The following is a 7,264-nucleotide window of genomic DNA, read 5'->3' as shown; positions in this document are numbered from 1 at the left end:
AGGGGATCCTCCAGACCCAGGAATTGAACCCAGGTCTCCCGCACTGCAGGCAGATTCTTTGCCAGCCAAGCCACCAGGGAAGCCCAAGGTAATATGTGTGGTTACAGTTATATCTGAAGGATACTGACTGACACAGGTAATCTGCTAACATTCTGACAACACAGTAAGTGATCAAACACCCAGTCTGGATTGTAAAGTCTTGTGACTGTCATTGCGCCACTGAAAAGGGTATGAAACAATTTCCAGTCTCCACAAACACACGGTAATAGGCAATTGCTTTTGAAAAGTACAATAGCCTGAAGTACCAGATCTAAGCAGCGTCTCAGATAGCAGAGCCAGGGACGATAAAAAGAGACTCAGACCAAGACCGGCTGATCCAGAGCTTCTATTCTGCCGCTAGTTCAGAGTCCTTGCTGTTCTTATCAGCTAGGTTTGAGACTTATTATGGGTATTACTAATTTGTATTTTCTTAATCCTCTCTTTGCAAATGGAAGATTTCACTACAGTTCATCTATATTTTCTCCAACATTGTGCATATTTTGGGGACAATTTACCTTTTAGCGTAATAATTACCAGACAAGGAGGAATTGCAGGGGTTCTAATGGCGAAATTACCTGTCATCAAGATTACACGTCTTGAACTTTGAGCTGGATGCGGCAACTAGAAGAGAATTTGGGATGTCTCCATTGGATTAGAGGTGGTTCTATTCAAGATTAAGTGTTAGTTGCTCATTCGTGTCTGACTCTTTGCGACCCCATGGACTGTAGCCGGCTGGGCTCCTCTGTCCATGGAACTCTCCAGGCAAGAATACTGGAGTAGATTGCCATTCACTTCTCCATGGGATCTTCCTGACCCACGGATCAAACCTGGCACTCCTGCATTGCAGGCAGATTCTTTACCATCTGAGCCATCAGGGAAGCCCTTCTTCCTTATTGTATCTCCTGTTTGAGTTTGCAATGAATTCTGAAAAAAAGAAAAAGGCAAAAAAAAAACCCCAAACACATTTTCTAGTGTCTGCACTATTCCCATACTGAACACTGAAACAATTTTGACCAATGAGTAAAATTAAAGTGTGTTAAAGGCTTCTGGGAATTTTTATTTTTCTGATGACATAGATAATCTCTCTACAGATGGCCACCATAAATTCCTTCCTTTTTTTACATGCATGTTCCTTCATATATCAAGGGGTGAAGTCTAATTCCTTTTTCATGAATCTGGGATTGCCTTAGTGATGATTTGACTGATAGGATATAGCAGGAGTGATGGTCAGGAATTTTTGAAGTTAGGTCATATGAAACCTTTTAGTTGGACAAAGTTTAGTGATGATATGCTACAGTAATGTAGAAAATAGAAAATGGTCCTAATGAATTGATAGATCAGGCAAATGAGATTTCCAGACAGAATGTTGAACATGTTGATTGGTTTTTGTTAGATGCATAGTATAAGATAAAGATAGAGAAATAATGAGCTAAAAAAGAAAATATGCAGTGTTTTATAGAAGAATTTAGAGGGAAGAGAGGTAGGATTTACTGGGCTCAAAAATAGAACTGTTTATCATCTCCAGTCTTTGCAAGCAGCAAGAGGCTTCTCAAAATAAGAAATGTCCTCAGGGCAGAACTCAAATCCAAAATATTTCCAATAACACATAGCAGGAGGATAAAGTTCGGTTCAATGGTGTCTTTAGAACTCCCTTTAACTGATACTTCGGAAACATTTCTGGTAGGGCCTCAACCAAGACAGAAAGAGTCCTGATATCAAATATCAAAGTGTCTTATAGACTTTGCTAACTAGAAAATAGGATTCCTAATAGTATTAAGGATGTAATTCCATAGCATCAAGTCTTTCAGCCTAAAATAAAAGAAAAAAATTGTGGGGATGGCTTTTGTCTAATGGAATGAACTCCCCATAAAATTGGGCTAAGAGGGATAGAAGTGGTTCAAACTAAAAGAGAGCCTTTGGGGACTCAAACCTAAAGGCAGAAAGTAGGCTGAGAAGGCTACTCAGCGGCAAACACAGGCCAGTTCTAAATGAAAAAGGAAGCGTCAGAGAGCAGAGTCAAAACCGGGAAGGCAGGCCCAAGTGACACAGAGACTCTACCTCGGGAAGCAGGACTAAGCCCAATCAAGGAACAGGCAGATTTCAGACTTCTTGAGGGTGAGTGACTGCGGTGTGCCTCCGCTGAGACTCCACCCTCTGAAAACTGGAGTTGCTGGTTTGCTTTGCACATTTCATACCTTTGTTAACAACAGTGTAATGTGAGTGTGTTGAACAGATAACTTACTGAGTTTACTGAGCAGATATCTCTTTAGTTCAAAGATCTTCCATTAGAGAGAAATCATGCTCTAGAAATTGCATTTGAGAATCGGACTCTCATTGTCCCACGCACATCCTTTAAAGGATGACTCCTACGCTGTAAACCGGTGTCATAATGGAATACAATTTGGGGCATACTGAAGAGGAATGTCTATTCTGCGTGCAGGACAAACATGAATATTGATAGCCAGAAATGCAGTAGGCAGTCTTCAGAAATGTTCACCACGGATCCCTTGTCTCCATGTCCGCAAATGCTGTAATTTCCTTCCCTTGAATCTGAGTACACCTTAGTTCTTTTCTTGACCACTAGACTATGTGTCAGAAGCAATATTCGAAAACATCTGAGACCAGGTTATTAAAAGTCTTTGCTTCGGTCATTTTCATCAATTACTCTTGGGATGGTCCCTCTCAGAACCCAGCTGCCAGGCTAGGAGGAAGTGTAGGCATGTCAGCTGAGTTCCCAGGCCACCGGCAGCATCAACTCGGCCACATGAGTGAGTCACCTTGGACTCTGAGCCCAGGGAAGCCTTCGGTTGTCCCCAGCACCAGCCCGTCTGACTGCAATCACTCGGGAGATCCCAAGTGAGGATAGTCAGTTGAGCCTAGGCAATATTCAGAAGCATATGTGATGATAATAAATTGTTTCAAGCTGCTCAGTTTGGAGGAGGTTTGATGTGAAATAATAGATGGCAGGAACATCTGTTATCAGGACCGACCATGTTTCTTCTGGTCTTTTCCTCCTTCCTTTTGCAAACAAAGGCATGACGCCTGCAGCTGGAACAATCATCTTAAACCCATGAAGGAAATACTGAAACATTTTTAGAGACCTTGGCCCTGAATTCCTTGATCTATAAATGAAGTGCTGGCAACCATGAACTTCCTGACTTTAAAATACTAGGAAAAAGACTCTCCTATCTTGGTGTTTAGCCAGACACAATCATATAAACAAACTGACACTCCAGGCATGAGATGAACATACAAAATGATACCATAAAGTGTTGTCCTTCACTAAACTGGGGCTAGTAGTTCAGCTCTGAGTTTTGCAGGTTAAGAAAAAGGATCAGTCATATAATTAGAAAATTGCCACAGTATGTAAAACAAAAAAATCAAACTAGCTGTTCAATGGAAGCCCAAACATTTCTGATACAGAGTTCAAGTAAAGATCTCTCATAGATCCTTGTTTAAAAAAAAAAAATGGTGTTAGGCAGTATACAACTTACTTATTGTTAACAGGTTAAATATGATCTTCTCTTTTACAGCTATATATTTTTATAACATCTGTCACACAATGCCAGACAGTCCAAAGCAGTTCTACAAAATGAAAAGCAATTTAAGTCCAGTTTTATAGTTGTTAGCAGTCTGAATTAATCCAAGAATAAAACTCAGAATATAAAGCATCTGTTAGGGATTTCTACCAACAGTCTTTATAAAAACTTTGATAGTAAGCTGTTGATAAGCCAATCTGATAAAATCCAGCAGTGTAAGTACTGAATATAACTAAAGATAGACACAAATGCTGATACGGAGATGGAGTGAACATTTTCTTATGGAAATGGAAGAGACTAATTAGGATATGTACCTGGATGGAAGGCTGATTAAATCTGGAGATGGGCTGAGGGAGTAACGCAGTAACAGAATAAGAGTTTTCTCTTAGAACCTTTCTGTTCATTTCACAATAAAAACGGCAAACTGATGTATTAATGATCAGGCCCATAGAGTATTATTGTTGTTCAGTCTCTCAATGTTGATTTGGATATAGGAGGTGACGGAAACGCTAAGGTTGATTTTCCCTCTGTTCTTTGGCCTAGCAACAGTGACACTGAGTGACATTTATGGCACCTTTGTAGCAAAAGTACGGAATTTCAGAGCATAGATGTGAAGCCATTAAATCACAGGATGACCTTGTTTTCCTACCTTTTGTTTCCCTCAGCCTGTTTCCTCAACTCCCCAAATCTTTTTATTGTATATACATTTATAAACTACTTTTCTTTGGAAACAAACTGAGATTTACATTAGTAAAAATAAATTTCCTGAACTCATATTCAGTAGGCCATTCTGCTATTTTATGGCTGTTTGACTTGGAGCAAATTCTTCAATTTTTCTAAGCCTCAGTATACTCATCTGCAAAATGAAGACAATAATCTGAAAGTTATTATGAAGACTGAATGAATTAACAAATCTAAAGCATTTAGCACATTAGCATTCAGTTAGTCTGAACTATTAGTTATATGTGGAGAATAAGAAACTGGAAAAATAAATATGGAAGATAACTAAGCTGAGGAAAATGATGGAGCCAAAGTCCAGTACAAATCTGTTCGTCTCTGAAGCTAATCATGATGTGGCTAATCTTCAGAGGATCTCAATCTGAGGTTACAACAGAATCATTTGCGGAGCTTCTCACTGTACAGATATTTAGGCCACTCTGTATATCCATATAACACGAATTCTTGAGGGTGGGATCAACACATCACATATATTTATTAAAAATTTCCATAGCCTAGGAACTGTCACACTTTCTGCAGGAAAGAAATCTTGCTTTTGAACACTTCTATAAAGAGTTCCCAGAGAAGGCAATGGCACCCCACTCCAGTACTCTTGCCTGGAAAATGCTATGGATGGAGGAGCCTGGTGGGCTGCAGTCCATGGGGTTGTTAGGAGTTGGACACAACTGCGTGGCTTCACTTTCACTTTCATGCATTGGAGAAGGAAATGGCAACCCACTCCAGTGTTCTTGCCTGGAGAATCCCAGGGACGGCGGAGCCTGGTGGGCTGCCGTCTATGGGGTTGCACAGAGTCGGACACAACTGAAGCGACTTAGCAGCAGCAGCAGCAGCATGAAGAGTTACTTTCTGGTCCCCAGATATATTTGATTTTTATATCATGCACATCATAAACGAGTTAAAAGTAAATACAACTGTGGGTTTTTTTCCCCTGGGAATAATGTTAAGTACCTTGATAGGCAACTAGTTCAGGAGCAATAAACACTGGACCCTTGTGGATGTTAGAAATAAGCTTATAAATCTATCTTTGTCAAAGTCTATTTTACCATAGAGTTGAGAAAGAAAAAGGAAAAAACACCTCAAAACTATGGCAATTTGTGAAATTAAATTCACTTATCTGTATCTTTAAAATAGAACACTGAAATTCATTACAAATGAGCCAGAGAATTGGAATTGCTATTTTTTTGTAGACCAGCTTACCATATTCCAAAAAGAATTATCAGCAGAAATGACAGAGTTTGTCTTCTCTGAAAGACTACACCTATTAATTTTACCTTAGATTTTAGGATTTATTCAATCCAGGCATGGTGTAATGCAAATTTGACAAACCAAGGGCAAATAATTAAAGGTCACATGTGTTTTGCTTAGAAGTAAGTAAATCTGCAGGCTTCTTGGACCTCCCTGACTACACTGGTGTTCCACCTAAAATTTAGGTCAATTATCCACAAGAAGCTATTAGCCCATGAGAAACCTACTGGGTAAAATAAAAGTGGAATTTTAGGGAGGGCGATCAGGCACTGCACAGATGAACAGTAACAATAGCATTAGTGAGAAAAATACAGAAGACAAGGGGATAAGAGCTAAAGTCTGAAGCTGAAAGACTGCCGTCTTTCACATTTGGAGTTAAAAGGATTACGAACAAAATGAAACCACCACCACCACCACCAAAACAGTCTAATTATGCTAAAGAATCTTCTTAAGCCAGGGGGTGAGCAGAGTTACAGGATAAAATAAGTTCCTAATCCTCTTGGAGTAATTAAAATAAGTGTGGGGCCAGGTTGCCCTAAAAGGACCCTGGCGGATTAAGAGGAATAACTGTCAAAGATGTTTGCTGACTTTGCTTCAAATGCCTATTTGAGAAAAACTGAGAAATTTTGACTTATCCCTGATGACATGTCATGAGTACTGAAGGAACCTGTGTAATTAGAATGGAGAAAAATCCAAGTAAAAACACATATATTTAGAGTTAGATGAAAAATAGAGCCGGAAACCTGGCTAGAGACCCTATACTGTGTCTTTATAATAGGATCCTGTAATGAAATATGCAGCATCCACGGTTTTTCAAACAGCCAGGTATAAAGGTTTGGGGAAAGAGCCCTCTTCCATCTTCTTCCCTTCTACCTTTACCTTTTGCCTTGTATCATGCTATTAATATGGGCAGGCAAAATATATTGGAAACTGTAGATTTATAAAACATTCAACTTCTGATGCAGGGACTGATGCGAAATTAAAGGAATTATCAAACATCTATCTTAGTAAGCGTCTCTCAAGCATAGCATCTGTACTGAGAATCATTTTTGCTGGATTCTTATAAGTCACTGAAGATAAAGCTGTTTATGAATGCCATCCTTGAAAATGCTGGGAAAGCTTAAGGAGTATCGGGAAAAAAAAAAAATTCCTATCACACTTTTATGAAATGGATTGTTTTACTATATTCATCCCTTCAATAGTTTTTCTTACAAGTTCTTTTACCTTCCAACATGAGAGAAACAAACTATTTTTCCTTTACTGTTTTATTTTAAAAAGTAAATTAGGTAAATCTAAGTTGAATAAGCAAAAATGAACAGAACTACAACTAAAACAGCAAAAAAGAAAGAAAAGGAGAATAGATAATAAAAGATAGTAGATGATATCCTTGGTAAACAACTAAACTCCAGAACTAGAGAGAAGCTGACAAGGTGTAGGATGAGTATTCAAGCCAAGGATTTGATTTCATAGTAGTGTTTACTTACCTAATAATTATGGGAAATCAGGCAAAAAGAAATGATGCGATTTTCCAGCCATATGCAGTGGCTGGTCAGGCTTCCAGATCAAGGGTAGAACATCTGTAAGTTACTCCAAACCTGTTCTTTCTCTCCACTTACTCCCCTTCTGAGCTATGAATGCAATTACACCAGTTTCCACTGATCTCTAATTCTTAGGTCAGGCTCTTTCTAATAAAATAGCCAAAG

This window comes from Cervus elaphus, chromosome 9 (genome assembly GCF_910594005.1).
Source record: "Cervus elaphus chromosome 9, mCerEla1.1, whole genome shotgun sequence".
Taxonomy (NCBI): Eukaryota; Metazoa; Chordata; class Mammalia; order Artiodactyla; family Cervidae; genus Cervus; species Cervus elaphus.
Note: the sequence above shows the minus strand (reverse complement) of the source record.